The following is a 20,520-nucleotide window of genomic DNA, read 5'->3' on the forward strand; positions in this document are numbered from 1 at the left end:
CAAGGAGAATACGGTGAGGACTGGGTGTCTTGGACTAAGTGTCCTTGACTGGGTGTTCGGGATAGTGTGTCCTCGAGTTTAAATACTCAGTCGCTCCAACCAGACGTACAACTGAGACAGCAGTTGGAACTGGTCTACCAAATCAGTGTCTTCACCGAGCTTACTGGTTCTATTTCCTCAACTCTTTCATTTCCTCATAAATGTGATGTATGTTGTTCATATCTGTGTTAGAAGACCTTGACTGAAGACTTTCTCAATTTCCTCAATTCAATTTCTTCAGTCTGTTTGTCTTCATCCTGTGTTATCCTGTGATTATGTTTCCTGTACTCTGTGTCTGTCCTAATTTCATCATGATGACTATGCTTGTATTCTGTTATGTTTACCTTTGAGTACTTATTCCGCTGCTAGTAGTTCTTTACTAAGGAATTTCCTCATCGGAAAATTCCTCAGTGAAGAATTTCATAAAAATCGCCTATTCACCCCCCTCTAGTCGATATAACGCACTTTCAATTGGTATCAGAGCAAGGTACTCCCTTGTTCTGTGTGATTTTGATTTAACCACCTGGAGTTTTAGTTATGTCGACCGCAGGTATGATCAAGGTCTCTGCTGGGTGTCCTACCTTCGATGGGACGGACTACCCCTACTAGAAGAATAAGATGCGAATGCATCTTGAAGCAATTGATAACGATCTCTGGTATGTTGTGGAAAATGGTGTTCCCTCAGTCACACCTTCTCTGAATGCTACCGATGTGAAGAGATTCAAGCAACTCAACTCTCAAGCGAAGAATATCAGACGTGGCCATCTGAGCAAAGGACAGTATGGCAGAGTGAGTGCTTTGGAAACAGCGAAGCTTATCTGGGATAGGTTGTCCAAAGTGAATGAAGGAGTCTCAACTCAGCGTGACTCTTGAGTTGATGTTCTTCGCTATCTCTTCAACAGCTTCAAAAGACTCGACAATGAGAATGTTCAACAAACCTTCGATCGCCTCACTAACATCTCAAATGAGCTTCAAGAACTTGGTGCCACTGACATCACCGACCATGAGGTGGTGGAGAAATTGCTGAGCTCGCTTGATTCTTCATTTGACACTCTGGCATTGATGATACAAGAACGTGCTGATTACCAGTCACTTGATCCCGCTGGTATTCTCGAGAGGCTAAATACTCATGAGTTCCAACTTGCTGAAAAGAGAGATCTCTATGGTTCAAGCTATGGTAGAACACGTGCACTGAAGGCCAAGGCAGTATCTGAGTCCGAAGATGAAGACTCTGGTAGCAGCCTTGGTGATCCTGAAGAACTGAGCCTTGATCTGGCTCTGCTCATGAAAAAGTTCCAAAAGTTCTCAAGACGTGGTCGCCTTGGAAGATCCTCAAGGAGCAATGATTCCTCATCCAGTGACTACAAGAAGAGGCTCTGTCACAAGTGCAAGAAACCTGGACATTTCATTCAAGATTGTCCTCAGTGGGAAAAGGAATCAAACAAGAAGAAATACAAGGATTACAGTTCTGATGATGCAAAGAAAAAGAAGAAATCCACAAAATCCTCATCATCAAAATCCTCAAAGCCTTCATATCACAAGAAGAGCAGCTCCAAGAAGGCTAGGGCATTCATTGGCAAGGAAATGGACTCTGAGGCTGAATCTGAAGAAAATGAGGAAGAGGAGTCATCTAAGGAGTCCGAATCCGGAGTGGCGAGCCTTGCTCTTGCTACTGCATTCGTCAGCAAGTCTATCTTCAACATTGAGGAAAATGACCTCACCAACAAGGCTGATGAAGGGGACGATGACTACGCTCCCACCTATTGCTTCATGGCAAAGGGTGCCAAGGTACTCAAATATACCTCCTCTGAATCAAGTGAGAATGAATCTGATGAAAACCTTAAGCCCAGCTATTCTAAACTTGCCAAGATTGCTATAAAACAACAAAGGGCTTTAGAAAAGGTTCAAAACATGCTAAATAAAAGTGATGATATGTTGGGTGAAGAAATGGATCGCACTGAAACTTTGACTGAAAATCTTTAGAGACTTCAGTCCAAGATTGACAAACTTCAAAGTCATCATAACACTCTCTTATCGGATCATGAGAAGCTTTCTTATGAATTTCTTCAAAGAAAGCAAGACCTTGAGAAGCTAAGAGTGAGTTATGAAGATCTTCAGAAGGAGCGCGATTCATTACTTGCTCAACAAATCAGCGCATCACAGGAAGAATTTGTTCCTCCATGCTTGAAGTGCATTGAACGTGAATCTGCTAATTCTTCACCTGAATGTTCAAATGCTGCTAATGTTTCAAATTCTTCACATGCCTCTGCTATCACTAATTCCTCATCTGAGGACATTGCTAGTATCACTGACGATGCAGGGCTGAAGGAATTGTACACGACAGGCATGTACAAAAGCCTCAAAGGGCATCAGGCTCTTTGTGATGTGCTTAAAAAGCAAATCCTCAACAGGAACCCTAGGACAGAGGGTATCGCCTTTGAGAGGAAACTCAATGCTGATGGTACATATTGGAAGCCTGAGCAGTATCCCAAAACTACATGGGTTGCTGCAAAGGGACCTCCAGTTGATCCATCTAACTTATCTGGATTTGCATGTGAATCTCCTCATTCTGATGATGAGTCAATTTACTCCAACTATAAGCTATTCAAAAATCAGAATGGTGAAGTATTTGCTAGATATGTTGGCACTAACTGCAGGAACGGCTCCCCTGTGAAGAAAATTTGGGTTCCCAAAAGATGCCTTGAAAATCTTTAGGTGAATGTCATCATGACGCCACCTGTGAAGAATAGGAACCCCAGATCAAATTCTTCATATGGACCAAATTCTTCATATGGATCAAAGTCCTCATATGAACATCATCGTGCTAACCCGTCTGTTTCGCAGGGAAGATCTAAGGATTATGGATATGTGCATTATTCTTCAAATCATTATCTCCATAAGTCCTCGAAGAATTGCTCTGCTTACTCTTATGCTTACTCTAACCCCTCTTATGTGAAACGAAATGGACTGGCTTCTATGCCATCCTTCTCGTATGGAGCTCGCAGAATGATGAACTCTTTGCCACCCCTTCAGATGTGGGTGGTGAAGAAAAAGAACTAATTTCTTCTGCAGGGTCAGGTCTCCAGATGCACATAATCGTCTGAAGAATTTGCTGGAGACCTGAGCATGCCTCAAAGGACGCAGGCTAATCATGAAGAAATGAACTTTCATTTCTCATGTCCTCGTATTGCTTTATCAGTTCTTTTACTTGATGAAATTGATCTGATGAATTGATGTCATATTCTTCACTGATGAAGTATATGAGTTTGTAAGCTGCACTAATTCATCTGCAGGATGATCAACCCAAAGCAACTGAGTGGGTCCTCAATAGTGGATGTACAAACCACATGACTGGTGACAAGAATCTATTGATGGATGCTCCATTATCACCGTCGCATCTGAAGCATATCATCTTTGCTGACAAAGGAAAAAGTCAGGTATTGGGTCTAGGTAAGGTTGCGATTACAAAGGATCGACACATGGACAAAGTCATGCTTGTTGAGTCCTTAGGATACAACCTTATGTCTGTCTCAATGCTTTGTGATCTTGATATGGTTGTTGTCTTTGGCAAGTACCGTTGTGTTGTGGTTATGGAAGCTGACAATTCCAAAGTCTTTGAAGGCTTTAGGAGAGGAGACCTGTATATTGTTGATTTCTCTACAGGACCACAACCAGCCGTGTGCTTACTTGCAAAAGCTTCAGAAGGTTGGCTCTGGCATCGACGACTTGGTCATGCAGGAATGAGGAATTTGCACACGCTTGCGAAGAAGAAGCATGTCATTGGCATCGAGAATGTCAAATTCCTCAAGGATCACCTATGCAGAGCCTGTGAAGCTAGGAAGATGACCAAGGCCAAGCATCCAGCAAAGACTATCATGACCACCACTCGCCCATTTGAATTGCTTCACATGGATCTCTTTAGTCCTAATCATTATTCTGCTATCTCAAATGAAGCATCTCAACATGGCTTTGTTATTGTTGATGATTATTCTTGTTACACATGGGTACACCTTGTTACTTACAAACATGAAGTGCAGGAAACGATTTTCCTCGAGGGCTTCAACCAACTTTGGTGTGAAGATCAAGAACATCAGAAGTGACAATGGCACTGAGTTCAAGAATTTTGGTCTCGATGACTATCTTGATGAACTTGGTATTACTCATGAGTTATCTGCTCCTTACACTCCTCAGTAGAACGGCGTCGTGGAGCGCAAGAACAGGACTCTTGCTGAGATGGCTCGCACTATGCTTGATGAATACAAAACGCCTCGTCATTTCTGGACTAAGGCAATTGATACTGCATGCCACATCATCAATAGAGTATATCTTCACAAATTCTTCAAAAATATTGCCTATGAACTCCTCACTGATAAGAAACCCAATGTAAGTTATTTCAAAGTCTTCGGTGCTAAATGTTGGATTAGAGATCCTCATCACAACTCAAAATTTGCACCGAAAGCACATGAAGGTTTTATGCTTGGTTACGGAAAGGACTCGCACACCTACAGAGTCTTCAACAACGTTCTTCACAAAGTTGTTGAAACTGTAGATGTGCGGTTCGATGAAACTAATGGCTCGCAAAGATAGCACCTACCTAATGTGATAGATGAACCAGCACCTGAGGAAACTATCAAGTTCAAGGCTACTGAGGATGTCGTTCCTACTGAAGAATCTGCTGAAGAATTCATTCCAGAACATGAAGAACGTCGAGCTAATGCACCTGAAGAAAATGCCAAAGAAAATGGTGCTGAAGAAAACGTTGATCAAACTCTTCAACGACAACCAGCTCATCCTCGTATTGCAAAAGAAGTGCAAGTTGAAAAGATCATCAATGACATCAAAGCGCCAGGTCCTCTCACACGCTCAAAAGCTTCACATTTCTGGAGCCTGGGTGGATTCAGGCCATGCAAGAAGAATTACATCAGTTCGAGCTCAACAATGTCTGGGAACTGGTCAAACGCCCAGATCCTCGCAAGCACAATTTCATCGGCACAAAGTGGATCTACCGCAACAAGCAAGATGAAATTGCCTTGTTGTGAGGAATAAGGAACGGCTTGTACCTCAAGGCTACACACAAGTTTTGAAGATCCAAAGAATCTTGACAAAGTCTTCAGACTCAACAAGGCCCTCTATGGCCTCAAACAGGCCCCACGGGCTTGGTATGATACTTTGAAGGAACTCTTCACGAAGAAAGGCTTCAAACCCGGTTCAGTCGACCCTACTCTTTTCACTAAATATTATGATGGTGAACTATTTGTGTGCCAAGTATATGTTGATGATATTATCTTTGGCTGTACTGACCAACGTTATAGTGATGAATTTTCCTATATGATGACTGAAGAATATCAAATGTCTAGTATGGGAGAGTTGAAATTCTTCCTAGGTCTACAAATTCGTCAACAACACAATGGCATATTCATATCTCAGGAGATATACCTCAAGGATGTACTGAGGAAATTCGGCATGCAAGATTGCAAAGGCGTCAAAATTCCTATGCCCACAAATGGCCATCTGTGCACTGATGAAAATGGTATTGACTTCGATCATAAGGTATACCGCTCCATGATAGGTTCCTTATTATACTTATGTGCATCTAGGCCAGATATAATGCTTAGTGTTTGCATGTGTGCCTGATTTCAAGCTGCACCGAAGGAATCACACCATAAGGCTGTGAAGCATATTCTTCAATATCTAGCTCACACACCAACACTTGGATTATGGTACCCCAAGGGCTCGGCTTTTGACCTTGTTGGATATTCTGACTCTGACTATGCTGGTGATCGTGTGGATCGCAAGTCAACATCTGGTACATGTCATTTCCTCAGATGATCTTTGGTCTGTTGGTCCTCGAAGAAACAGAACTGCGTATCACTATCTACTGCTGAAGCTGAGTACATTGCCGCTGGTTCTTGCTGTGCCCAATTGCTATGGATGAAGCAAACTCTCAAGGACTACGGCATCAACATGAAGAATGTGCCTCTGTTCTGTGACAATGAGAGTGCCATCAAGATTGCTCACAACCCAGTTCAGCACTCGAAGACAAAGCACATTCAGATTCGTCATCATTTTCTTCATAATCATGTGTTGAAGGGCGAAATTTCTATTGAGCATGTGAAGACTGAAGAACAGCTAGCCGATATCTTCACAAAGCCCTTGGATGAGAAGAGATTTAGCAAGTTGCGGTGTGAGCTAAATATCCTAGAATCTTCGAATGTTCTTTGAAAAGGACACTCATCCTAACACTTATGCAAAATTGATGACTTAGATGTGCAACCCATGAAGAAAAGTTTTACTTCAATCAATGAAGAATAACACTCTTAGTGTGAAGAAATTAATGAAGAATTTGATTCTCAGAACCCTATGATAATTGTACGCGGTGTCTGAAATCATCATTCTCATACAGTGGGTCATGCCACCACCAAAAGTTGAAATTCCTCAAATTATTCATATTCTTCAACTTTGCATAGTCTTCACTGGTTCCGTTGTTTTTCTTCATTGTCTATATATATATATGAGTTTATGTACTCTACAGCATTCACTTATTACTATTTCTTCAAGTTGGTTTTCTGCTAAGTGAATGTGATCGGCCCTTCCCCTCTATGCTATACTCAACCCAATCTATTCACAAATTCATCATGTGCGTTCTATTTGAAACTCGTTCAAAATCTTCACTGTGCCCTTGTCAGCTGAAGAAATTGAGAACGGAACTTTAAAACTAATCCTATCCAAATTTTCGGTTTTGCCGCTCAAATCGTACCGCATCCCATGATAAATTTTTAATTCACCCACGATCTTACACGATCTCCACTACACAGTACGTGGGTGACATATGTCGTGCGAAGGAGAAGGATCAGGGGCACGTTCGTCCCAAATCTTCGGGCGAACAGTTTTTCAGTGCTACTATAAATACCCCCTCATCCCTTCCTCACTTCCTTTACTCCTCTCGATCTCTCTCTCTCCCACTCGAGCTTCCCAAATCCTAGCGCTGCCGCTACTCCATCGTCGCCGGTGAGGAAGAGCTTCACTGCCTCGACCTCGTCGTCGTCGTACTCGCGCCGACCACGGAAATCTTCACCTCCGCCGCCGCCGTAGACGTCTTCCTCCGCCAAGTTAGGGCGTGGAAGATCTACACCGACGAACTCCACTATTTCACCTCACTGTTCGTCGTGTTCTTCATTCAGGGTAATTAAAAGTTACTTTTATTGCCCTCTTTGATTCGAAGTTTCTCTATAAAATCTTCAAAGGTGTTTTATTCTTCAAATCTTCACACACTAAACACCTCACATGTCATCTGTTCTTGATTCGTTTCTCTAAGCATCATTTTTCTTCAAGATTCCTCAATTGTGTGGATCTTCGATCTATACAACTCTGGAACCTAAGACAAAGAACACTTAGTGAAAATCTTCAAGACTCATCTGGTCAAATTCCTCAAACTTGTTCTTTTTGAAAAACCTTCTGAGAACGCATATGACCTCTCCAAATTCCACGCAACTATACTCTGTTCACAGGTACACATGTCAGCCGCTGAATCACTAGGTTCTCATCAACTTAACTCATTTGCAGCGTTCCTCGAAGAAAAGTTGCATACTTTCTTCAGAGAATTCGATTGTTCAAATTCCTCAACTGAAGAAAATGGCTGATGGTAAAAGGCCACAGAAGGGAGGAAAGAGGCCTAAGGTAAATACAGCGTTTGAGATGCCTGATGACATATATGCTGGGTACTGTACACCTACTGAGGAAACCAAGAATGAGCGCAAAGTGCGCAAACAGAGGATAGAGAGGAGATGGGAAAGAGAATGGAGGGAGTACAGATATGTCACTCCTAAGTACATGAAGAAATTCGCACTCAATCCTCCATGCCCAAGAGCTCCATTGACACCTGGCCAAGTAGCAGATCCCACCAGCCTCAAGCGCAGTGAGGACTATCCTAATGGATGGGCCAAGTGCCAAGGCAAGTTGGCCAAGCAAGCCAGAGAAGCAGTGAGGAAATTCAATGAAGACTCTGCTGTGGCTGCTGCTGCCTCTACTGAGGCCTCTGTTAAGCCGAGGAAATCCATGACTAAGAAGCCTGCTCGTAAGACAAGTGCTTCACCAACAGTGCCCTCACGGCCAAGTTCCTCAGCTGTGCCCTCACGGCCAGACTCTTCAAGGTCCTCACGACCAATCCCTCAAGCTGCTCCTTCAAAATCCTCAGCACCTCCTCCAAAGTCCTCAACTGTTCCAACAAAGTCCTCAGCACCTACGCATCTGGCCTCGTGTCAAAGGACTACACGCATCTCCATTGCCTCTGGTGTCTCAGCAAGCTCCTCAGCTGCACCAAATTCTTCATCTGGCCCCACTCTGATGAAGACCAAGGCAACTGCTGGATGAGGTCTAGCCAAGTCTTCAAAAGAAGCAAGTCTCTTTCCAAGTGCCACCTGAATAAGATGAAGCTGATGATGATGAACTTGCAGAAATCATCAGAGACAGACAAGTTAGGGCCGCTAGAGCCAAAGGCACACCTGTGCCTCTGCTTTTGGATCCCAAGCTGATCCTCGACTACATTGATCTCTGGCACAAGGACCCAAATACTCCCATGCCTGATTTCAAGTTGACGCCTGGTCAAAATCACATGCTGACTCATTTCATCCAAGAGGAGAAATGGAAATATGATCAGGCCAGGCAGATCAAGAAGGCCCAGTACAGAAAGGAGAAATATCTGAAGAACAACGTTGTCACTATGACAACTGATGAACTTGTAAAAATCCAATCTGAAATCAAAACCCTCGGCGATGACTTCAAAGCCTACTATGCTGATTGGCAAGGAGCCAAAGTTAGATTTGTAAAGATAACTGGACAGTTCACTTCAAATGTTGCTGCCCCAACGCAACAGGAAATTCCTTAGGCTGAAGCATCTCCTCAGCCGACTGAAGAACATGCCAGCACCGCTGATGACAATCAGGTTGCTGAAGAAAATGTGAGTTCCAGGGCTGATGATTGCATTCCAGCCACTGAAGAATTTGCCAGGGCACCCACTAGTGGTGTGCCTGAGGAAACTGAAGAACTCAGGGCAACTGCATCAGTTGTGCCTGAAGAAAATCAACCAGATTCCTCAGCTGCTCCTGCACCAACTTCAACTCCAATCCTTCCATTTGCATCAGATGTGAAGAAGACCAAGGCTGCAGAGCATGCTGCAGTGAAGAAAAGGAAAGCATCAGCTGCTTCAGATTCTTCAGCTCCGAAGAAAATGAAGCCTATGACAAGCTCATTTGCACATCCAATTGATGTTGTTCCCATCTCTACCAGGCCATCAAAGGACCTTGTTCCTTTTAATGAAGAATATGTGATCCCCAGCGGATCTGATGAAGAAACTCCTTCTGCTGCTTCGTCTGAACCGTTGGATGAAGAAATTGAAGTGGATGCGATCCCTTCAACACCTATCATCTCCTCGCCCATGCCTCAGTTCACAGCTGAAGAGGCTGGCGTTGAAGAAATGGAAGATGAAGATGTGGACATTGGCTGCTCCACACCCGTAATCAGTGATGAATTCTGGGAAAGTCAGCATCCAAACTCTCCAATGTTCAACCCTCTATAGCAAATTCCTCAGTCCCCCACACAAACTGTTCGCATGGGCTCTGAAGAAACTCATCCCACTGCATCTGTCCATGAGGAAATTCTAGCCACTAGAGCTGAAGAAACTGCTGCTGCTGAACAACCAACTACACAGACTGCCACTGAGGAAGAACCAGAAATTCCTCAGCCTGAAGAACCTACGATTGAGATTCCTGAGGTCGTGATGCAACTCACTGAAACTCCTCTGCCAAAGCCAAAGGATCCATTCTCACGCAAGCAAAAGTTCAAGGCTGATGATTTCTTCGGCGAGCATGTATTCTTCGAAGATTATAACCCATATGACTCTGCTCGCATTAGGAAGAGGCTCTGGAGAACATGAAGTGAGAGCAACCCATCCTCCTAATGCGAGAAGAGTCATATGGGTTATAATCTCCGAAGAATACGTGCTCGCCGAAGAAATCATCAGCCTTGAACTTTTGCTTGCGTGAGAATGGATCCTTTGGCTTTGGCAGAGGAGTGTCAGTGAGTTGCATCACGACCTCAGGAATCTCAATCGCAGGTTCTTCAGGCTGAGGAATTTTTGGTTCTTCCTCAGTGGCAGTCTGCGTAGTTGGTTGTTCAGCAGCAGCAGTTTCTTCAGCTCTAGTGGCTGGAATTTCCTCATGGACATATGCAGTGGGATGAGTTTCTTCAGAGCCCATGCGAACAGTTTGTGTGGGGGACTGAGGAATTTGCTATAGAGGGGTGAACATTGGAGAGTTTGGATGCTGACTTTCCCAGAATTCATCACTGATTACGGGTGTGGAGCAGCCAATGTCCACATCTTCATCTTCCATTTCTTCAACGCCAGCCTCTTCAGCTATGAACTGAGGCATAGGCGAGGAGATGATAGGTGTTGAAGGGATCGCATCCACTTCAATCTCTTCATCCAACGGTTCAGACGAAGCAGCTGAAGGAGTTTCTTCATCAGATCCGCTGGGGATCACATATTCTTCATCAAAAGGAACAAGGTCCTTTGATGGCCTGGTAGAGATGGGAACAACATCAATTGGATGTGCAAATGAGCTTGTCATAGGCTTCATTTTCTTCGGAGCTGAAGAATCTGAAGCAGCTGATGCTTTCCTTTTCTTCACTGCAGCATGCTCTACAGCCTTGGTCTTCTTCACATCTGATGCAAATGGAAGGATTGGAGTTGAAGTTGGTGCAGGAGCAGCTGAGGAATCTGGTTGATTTTCTTCAGGCACAACTGATGCAGTTGCCCTGAGTTCTTCAGTTTCTTCAGGCACATCAGTAGTGGGTGCCCTGGCAATTTCTTCAGTGGCTGGAATGCAGTCATCAGCCCTGGAACTCACATTTTCTTCAGCAGCCTGATTGTCATCAGCGGTGCTGGCATGTCCTTCAGTCGGCTGAGCAGATGGTTTAGCCAAAGGAATTTCCTGTTGCGTTGGGGCAGCAACATTTGAAGTGAACTGTTCAGTTATCTTTACAAATCTAACTTTGGCTCCTTGCCAATCAGCATAGTAGGCTTGGAAGTCATCGCTGAGGGTTTTGATTTCAGATTGAATTTTTACAAGTTCATCAGTGGTCATAGTGACAACGTTGTTCTTCAGGTATTTCTCCTTTCTGTACTGGGCCTTCTTGATCTGCCTGGCCTGATCATATTTCCATTTCTCCACTTGGATGAAATGAGTCAGCATGTGATTTTGACCAGGCGTCAGCTTGAAGTCAGGCATAGGAGTATTTGGGTCCTTGTGCCAGAGATCAATGTAGTCGAGGATCAGCTTGGGATCCAAAAGCAGTGGCACAGGTGTGCCTTTGGCTCTAGCGGCCCTAACTTGTCTGTCTCTGATGATTTCTGCAAGTTCATCATCATTAGCTTCATCTTCTTCAGGTGGCACTTGGAAAGCGACTTGCTTCTTTTGAAGACTTGGCCGAGGACCTCATCCAGCAGTTGCCTTGGTCTTCATTAGAGTGGGGCCAGATGAAGAATTTGGTGTAGCTGAGGAGCTTGCTGAGACACCAGAGGCAATGGAGATGCCTGTAGTCCTTTGACACGAGGCCAGATGCGTAGGTGCTGAGGACTTTGTTGGAACAGTTGAGGACTTTGGAGGAGGTGCTGAGGATTTTGAAGGAGCAGCTTGAGGGATTGGTCGTGAGGACCTTGAAGAGTCTGGCCGTGAGGGCGCAGCTGAGGAACTTGGCCGTGAGGGCACTGTTGTTGAAGCACTTGTCTTACGAGCAGGCTTCTTAGGCATGGAATTACTCGGCTTGACAGAGGCCTCAGTAGAGGCAGCAGCAGCCACAGCAGAGTCTTCATTGAATTTCCTCACTGCTTCTCTAGCTTGCTTGGCCAACTTGCCTTGGCGCTTGGCCCATTCATCAGGATAGTCCTCACCGCGCTTGAGGCTGGTGGGATCTGCTACTTGGCCAGGTGCCAATGGAGCTCTTGGGCATGGAGGATTGAGTGCGAATTTCTTCATGGACTTAGGAGTGACATATCTGTACTCCCTCCATTCTCTTGCCCATCTCCTCTCTATCCTCTGTTTGCGCACTTTGCGCTCATTCTTGGTTTCCTTAGTAGGTGTGCAGTACCCAGCATATATGTCATCAGGGATCTCAAACGCTGTATTTACCTCAGGCCTCTTTCCTCCCTTCTGTGGCCTTTTACCATCAGCCATTTTCTTCAGTTGAGGAATTTGAACAATCGAATTCTCTGAAGAAGTATGCAACTTTTCTTCGAGGAACGCTGCAAATGAGTTAAGTTGATGAGAACCTAGTGATTCAGTAGCTGACAAGTGTACCTGTGAACAGAGTATAGTTGCGAGTAATTTGGAGAGGTCATATGCGTTCTCAGAAGGTTTTTTAAAAAGAACAAGTTTGAGGAATTTGACCAGATGAGTCTTGAAGATTTTCACTAAGTGTTCTTTGTCTTAGGTTCCAGAGTTGTATAGATGGAAGATCCACACAATTGAGGAATCTTGAAGAAAAATGATGCTTAGAGAAACGAATCAAGAATAGATGACATGTGAGGTGTTTAGTGTGTGAGGATTTGAAGAATAAAAACACCTTTGAAGATTTTATAGAGAAACTTCGAATCAAGGAGGGCAGTAAAAGTAACTTTTAATTACCCTGAATGAAGAACACGATGAACAGTGAGGTGAAACAGTGGAGTTCGTCGGTGTAGATCTTCCACGCCCTAACTTGGCGGAGGAAGACGTCTACAGCAGCGGCGCAGTGAAGATTTCCGCGGTCAGCGCGAGTACGACGACGACGAGGTCGAGGCAGTGAAGCTCTTCCTCACCGGCGAAGATGGAGTAGCGGCGGCACTAGGGTTTGGGAAGCTTGAGTGGGAGAGAGAGATCGAGCGGAGTAAAGGAAGTGAGGAAGGGATGAGGGGGTATTTATAGTAGCAGTGAAAAACTGTTCGCCTGAAGATTTGGGACGAACGTGCCCCTGACCCTTCTCCTTCGCACGACATGTGTCACCCACGTACTGTGTATGGAGATCGTGTAAGATCATGGGTGAATTAAAAAAATTATCGTGGGATGCGGAAAGATTTGAGCGGCAAAACCGAAAATTTGTATAAGATTAGTTTTAAAGTTCCGTTCTCAATTTCTTCAGCTGACAAGGACACAGTGAAGATTTTGAACGAGTTTCAAATAGAACGCACATGAAGAATTTGTGAACAGATTGGGTTGAGTATAGCATAGAGGGGAGGGGTCCGATCACATTCACTTAGCAGAAAACCAACTTGAAGAAATAGCAATAAGTGAATGTTGTAGAGGACATAAACTCATATATATATATATATAGCCAATGAAGAAAAACAACGGAACCAGTGAAGATTATGCAAAGTTGAAGAATATGAATAAGTTGAGGAATTTCAACTTTCGGTGGTGACGTGACCCACCGTATAAGAATGATGATTTCAGACACCGCGTACAATTATCGTAGGGTTCTAAGAATCAAATTCTTCATTAATTTCTTCACACTAAGAGTGTTATTCTTCATTGATTGAAGTAAAACGTTTCTTCATGTGTTGCACATCTAAGTCATCAATTTTGCATAAGTGTTAGGATGAGTGTCCTTTTCAAAGAACATTCGAAGATTCTAGGATATTTAGCTCACACCGCAACTTGCTAAATATCTTCTCATCCAAGGGCTTTGTGAAGATATCGGCTAGCTGTTGTTCAGTCTCCACATGCTCAATAGAAATGTCGCCCTTCAACACATGATCACGAAGAAAATGATGACGAATCTGAATGTGCTTTGTCTTCGAGTGCTGAACTGGGTTGTGAGCAATCTTGATGGCACTCTCATTGTCACAGAACAGAGGCACATTCTTCATGTTGATGCCGTAGTCATTGAGAGTTTGCTTCATCCATAGCAATTGGGCAAAGCAAGAACCAGCGGCAATGTACTCAGCTTCAGCAGTAGATAGTGATACGCAGTTCTGTTTCTTCGAGGACCAACAGACCAAAGATCATCTGAGGAAATGACATGTACCAGATGTTGACTTGCGATCCACACGATCACCAGCATAGTCAGAGTCAGAATATCCAACAAGGTCAAAAGCCGAGCCCTTGGGGTACCATAATCCAAGTGTTGGTGTGTGAGCTAGATATCGAAGAATATGCTTCACAGCCTTATGGTGTGATTCCTTCGGTGCAGCTTGAAATCGGGCACACATGCAAACACTAAGCATTATATCTGGCCTAGATGCACATAAGTATAATAAGGAACCTATCATGGAGTGGTATACCTTATGATCGAAGTCAATACCATTTTCATCAGTGCACAGATGGCCATTTGTGGGCATAGGAATTTTGACGCCTTTGCAATCTTGCATGCCGAATTTCCTCAGTACATCCTTGAGGTCTTTCTCCTGAGATATGAATATGCCATTGTGTTGTTGACGAATTTGAAGACCTAAGAAGAATTTCAACTCTCCCATACTAGACATTTGATATTCTTCACTCATCATATAGGCAAATTCATCACTATAACGTTGGTCAGTACAGCCAAAGATAATATCATCAACATATACTTGGCACACAAACAATTCACCATCATAAGATTTAGTGAAAAGAGTAGGGTCGAGTGAACCGGGTTTGAAGCCTTTCTTCATGAAGAGTTCCTTCAAAGTATGGTACCAAGCCCGTGGGGCCTACTTGAGGCCATAGAGGCCCTTGTTGAGTCTAAAGACTTTGTCAGGATTCTTTGGATCTTCAATACCTGGGGGTTGAGCAACATATACTTCTTCCTCAAGCTTACCATTGAGGAATGCCCTTTTCACATCCATTTGATATAAAGTGATATCATGATGGTTAGCATAAGCAAGTAATATGCGAATAGCCTCAAGTCTAGCAACAGGTGCAAAAGTTTCATCGAAATCAATTCCTTCAACCTGTGTGTAGCCTTGAGCTACAAGCCGTGCCTTATTCCTCACAACAAGGCCATTTTCATCTTGCTTGTTGCGGTAGATCCACTTTGTGCCGATGATATTGTGCTTGCGAGTATCTGGACGTTTGACCAGTTCCTAGACATTGTTGAGCTCGAACTGATGTAATTCTTCTTGCATGGCCTGAATCCACTCAGGCTCCAGAAATGCTTCATCTACCTTAGTGGGCTCTGTAATAGAGACAAAAGCATACTGCCCACAAAAGTTAGACAAATGTGAAGCTTTTGAGCGTGTGAGAGGACCTAGCACTTTGATGTCATTGATGATCTTTCAACTTGCACTTCTTTTGCAATGCGAGGATGAGCTGGTTGTCATTGGAGAGTTTGATCAGTGTTTTCTTCAGCACCATTTTCTTCAGGTGCATTAGCTCAATGTTCTTCATGTTCTGGAATGAATTCTTCAGCAGATTCTTCAGTAGGAATGACATCCTCAGTAGCCTTGAACTTGATAGTTTCCTCAAGTGCTGGTTCATCTATCACAGTGAAGGAAATATGCCCTAGAGGGAATAATAATGTTATTATTTTATTTCCTTATATCATGATAAATGTTTATTATTCATGCTAGAATTGTATTATCCGGAAACATAATACTTGTGTGAATACATAGACAAACCAAACGTCACTAGTATGCCTCTACTTGACTAGCTCGTTAATCGAAGATGGTTATGTTTCCTAACCATAGACATGTGTTGTCATTTGATTAATGGGATCACATCATTAGGAAAATGATGTGATTGACATGACCTATTCCATTAGCTTAGCACCCGATCATTTAGTATGTTGCTATTGCTTTATTCATGACTTATACATGTTCCTATGACTATGAGATTATGCAGCTCCCGTTTACCGGAGGAACACTTTGTGTGCTACCAAAGGTCACAACGTAACTGGGTGATTATAAAGGAGCTCTACAGGTGTCTCCAAAGGTGAATGTTGGGTTGGCGTATTTCGAGATTAGGATTTGTCACTCCAATTGTCGGAGAGGTATCTCTGGGCCCTCTCGGTAATGCACATCACATAAGCCTTGCAAGCATTACAACTAATGAGTTAGTTGCGAGATGATGTATTACGAAACGAGTAAAGAGACTTGCCGGTGACGAGATTGAACTAGGTATTGAGATACCGACGATCGAATCTCGGGCAAGTAACATACCGATGACAAAGGGAACAACATATGTTGTTATGCGGTCTGACCGATAAAGATCTTCGTAGAATATGTAGGAGCCAATATGAGCATCCAGGTTCCGCTATTGGTTATTGACCGGAGACATGTCTCGGTCATGTCTACATTGTTCTCGAACCCGTAGGGTCCGCACGCTTAAGGTTTCGATGACAGTTATATTATGAGTTTATGAGTTTTGATGTACCGAAGTTAGTTCGGAGTCCCGGATGTGATCACGGACATAACGAGGAGTCTTGAAATGGTCGAGACATAAAGATTGATATATTGTACGGCTATATTCGGACACCGGAAGTGTTCCGGGTGATTTCGGAGAAAACCGAAGAGCCGGAGGGTTACCGGAACCCCCCCCCCCCCCCCGCGGGAGAAGTAATGGGCCATATGGGCCTTAGTGGAGAGAGAGAGGGGTAGCCAGGGTGGGCCGCGCGCCTCCTCCCCCCTGGTCCGAATTGGACTAGGAGAGGGGGGGCGGCGCCCCCCTTTCCTTCTCCCTCCCCACTTCTTTCCCCCTCCTAGTAGGAGTCCTACTCCTACTAGGAGGAGGACTCCTCCTTGGCGCGCCATAGGGGCTGGCCGGCCTCCTCCCCTTGCTCCTTTATATACGGGGGCAGGGGGCACCCCTAGACACACAAGTTGATCCACGTGATCTTATTCTTAGCCGTGTGCGGTGCCCCCTTCCACCATAATCCTCGATAATATTGTAGCGGTGCTTAGGCGAAGCCCTGCGACGGTAGTGCATCAAGATCGTCACCACACCATCGTGCTGACAGAACTCTTCCCCGACACTTTGCTGGATCAGAGTCCGGGGATCGTCATCGAGCTGAACGTGTGCTAAAATTCGGAGGTGCCGTAGTTTCGGTGCTTGATCGGTCGGGCCGTGAAGACGTACGACTACATCAACCGCGTTGTGCTAACGCTTCCGCTGTCGGTCTACAAGGGTACATAGATCCCACTCTCCCCTCTCGTTGCTATGCATCACCATGATCTTGCGTGTGCGTAGGAATTTTTTTGAAATTACTACGTTCCCCAACAGTGGCATCCGAGCCTAGGTTTTATGTGTTGATATTATATGCACTAGTAGAACACAAGTGAGTTGTGGGCGATATAAGTCATACTGCTTACCAGCATGTCATACTTTGGTTCGACGGTATTGTTGGACGAAGCGGCCCGGACCGACATTACGCGTACGCTTACGCGAGACCGGTTCTCTCGACGTGCTTTGCACAAAGGTGGCTAGCGGGTGACAGTTTCTCCAACTTTAGTTGAACCGAGTGTGGTTACGCCTGGTCCTTGCGAAGGTTAAAACAGCACCAACTTGACAAACTATCGTTGTGGTTTTGATGCGTAGGTAAGATTGATTCTTGCTTAAGCCCGTAGCAGCCACGTAAAACTTGCAACAACAAAGTACAGGACGTCTAACTTGTTTTTGCAGGGCATGTTCTGATGTGATATGGTCAAGACATGATGCTAATTTTTATTGTATGAGATGATCATGTTTTGTAACCAAGTTATCGGCAACTGGCAGGAGCCATATGGTTGTCGCTTTATTGTATGCAATGCAATTGCGCTGTAATGCTTTACTTTATCACTAAGCGGTAGCGATAGTCGTGGAAGCATAAGATTGGCGAGACGACAACGATGCTACGATGGTGATCAAGGTGTCGCGCCGGTGACGATGGTGATCACGACGGTGCTTCGAAGATGGAGATCACAAGCACAAGATGATGATGGCCATATCATATCACTTATATTGATTGCATGTGATGTTTATCTTTTATGCATCTTATCTTGCTTTGATTGACGGTAGCATTTTAAGATGATCTCTCACTAATTATCAAGAAGTGTTCTCCCTGAGTATGCACCGTTGCAAAAGTTCTTCGTGCTGAGACACCACGTGATGATCGGGTGTGATAGGCTCTACGTTCAAATACAACGGGTGCAAAACAGTTGCACACGCAGAATACTCAGGTTATACTTGACGAGCCAAGCATATACAGATATGGCCTCGGAACACAGAGACCGAAAGGTCGAGCGTGAATCATATAGTAGATATGATCAACATAGCGATGTTCACCAATGAAACTACTCCATCTCACGTGATGATCGGACATGGTTTAGTTGATTTGGATCACGTAATCACTTAGAGGATTAGAGGGATGTCTATCTAAGTGGGAGTTCCTTAGTAATGTGATTAATTGAACCTAAATTTATCATGAACTTAGTACCTGATAGTATCTTGCTTGTTTATGTTTGATTGTAGATAGATGGCCCGTGCTGTTGTTCCGTTGAATTTTAATGCGTTCCTTGAGAAAGCAAAGTTGAAAGATGATGGTAGCAATTACACTGACTGGGTCCGTAACTTGAGGATTATCCTCATTGCTGCACAGAAGAATTACGTCCTGGAAGCACCGCTGGGTGCCAGGCCTGCTGCTGGAGCAACACCAGATGTTATGAACGTCTGGTAGAGCAAAGCTGATGACTACTCGATAGTTCAGTGTGCCATGCTTTACGGCTTAGAATCGGGACTTCAACGACGTTTTGAACATCATGGAGCGTATAAGATGTTCCAGGAGTTGAAGTTAATATTTCAAGCAAATGCCCGGATTGAGAGATATGAAGTCTCCAATAAGTTCTATAGCTGCAAGATGGAGGAGAAAAGTTCTGTCAGTGAGCATATACTCAAAATGTCTGGGTATAATAATCACTTGATTCAATTGGGAGTTAATCTTCCAGATGATTGCGTCATTGACAGAATTCTCCAATCACTGCCACCAAGCTACAAGAGCTTCGTGATGAACTATAATATGCAAGGGATGAATAAGACTATTCCCGAGCTCTTCGCAATGCCAAAAGCTACGGAGGTAGAAATCAAGAAGGAGCATCAAGTGTTGATGGTCAACAAGACCACTAGTTTCAAGAAAAAGGGCAAAGTGAAGAAGAAGGGGAACTTCAAAAAGAACAGCAAGCAAGTTGCTACTCAAGAGAAGAAACCCAAACCTGGACCTAAGCCTGAAACTGAGTGCTTCTACTCCAAGCAGACTGGTCACTGGAAGCGGAACTGCCCCAAGTATTTGGCAGATAAGAAGGATGACAAGGTGAACAAAGGTATATGTGATATACATGTTATTGATGTGTACCTTACTAATGCTTGCAGTAGCACCTGGGTATTTGATACTGGTTCTGTTGCTAATATTTGCAACTCGAAACAGGGACTACGGATTAAGCGAAGATTGGCTAAGGACGAGGTGACGATGCACGTGGGAAATGGTTCCAAAGTCGATGTGATCACAGTCGGCACGCTACCTCTACATCTACCTTCGGGATTAGTATTAGACCTAAATAATTGTTATTTGGTGCCAGCGTTAAGCATGAACATTATATCTGGATCTTGTTTGATGCGAGACGATTATTCATTTAAATCAGAGAATAATGGTTGTTCTATTTATATGAGTAATATCTTTTATGGTCATTCACCCTTAAAGAGTGGTCTATTCTTATTAAATCTCGATAGTGTGACACACATATTCATAATGTTGAAGCCAAAAGATGCAGAGTTGATAATGATAGTGCAACTTATTTGTGGCACTGTCGTTTGGGTCATATCGGTGTAAAGCGCATGAAGAAACTCCATACTGATGGGCTTTTGGAACCACTTGATTATGAATCACTTGGTACTTGCGAACCGTGCCTTATGGGTAAGATGACAAAAACACGTGGCACTGCCGTTTGGGTCATATCGGTGTAAAGCGCATGAAGAAACTCCATACTGATGGGCTTTTGGAACCACTTGATTATGAATCACTTGGTACATGCGAACCGTGCCTTATGGGTAAGATGACAAAAACACCGTTCTCCGGTACTATGGAGAGAGCAACAGATTTGTTGGAAATCATACATACAGATGTATGTGGTCCGATGAATGTTGAGGCTCATGGCGGATATCGTTATTTTCTCACCTTCACAGATGACTTAAGCAGATATGGGTATATCTACTTAATGAAACATAAGTCTGAAACATTTGAAAAGTTCAAAGAATTTCAGAGCGAAGTTGAAAATCATCGTAACAAGAAAATAAAATTCCTACGATCTGATTGTGGAGGAGAATATTTGAGTTACGAGTTTGGTGTACATTTGAAACAATGTGGAATAGTTTCGCAACTCACGCCACCCGGAACACCACAGCGTAATGGTGTGTCCAAACGTCGTAATCGTACTTTACTAGATATGGTGCGATCTATGATGTCTCTTACTGATTTACCGCTATCGTTTTGGGGATATGCTCTAGAGAC

The sequence above is a fragment of the Triticum urartu genome, chromosome 3A (genome assembly GCF_056163025.1).
Source record: "Triticum urartu cultivar PI428250 chromosome 3A, HENAU_Tu73, whole genome shotgun sequence".
Classification (NCBI taxonomy): domain Eukaryota; kingdom Viridiplantae; phylum Streptophyta; class Magnoliopsida; order Poales; family Poaceae; genus Triticum; species Triticum urartu.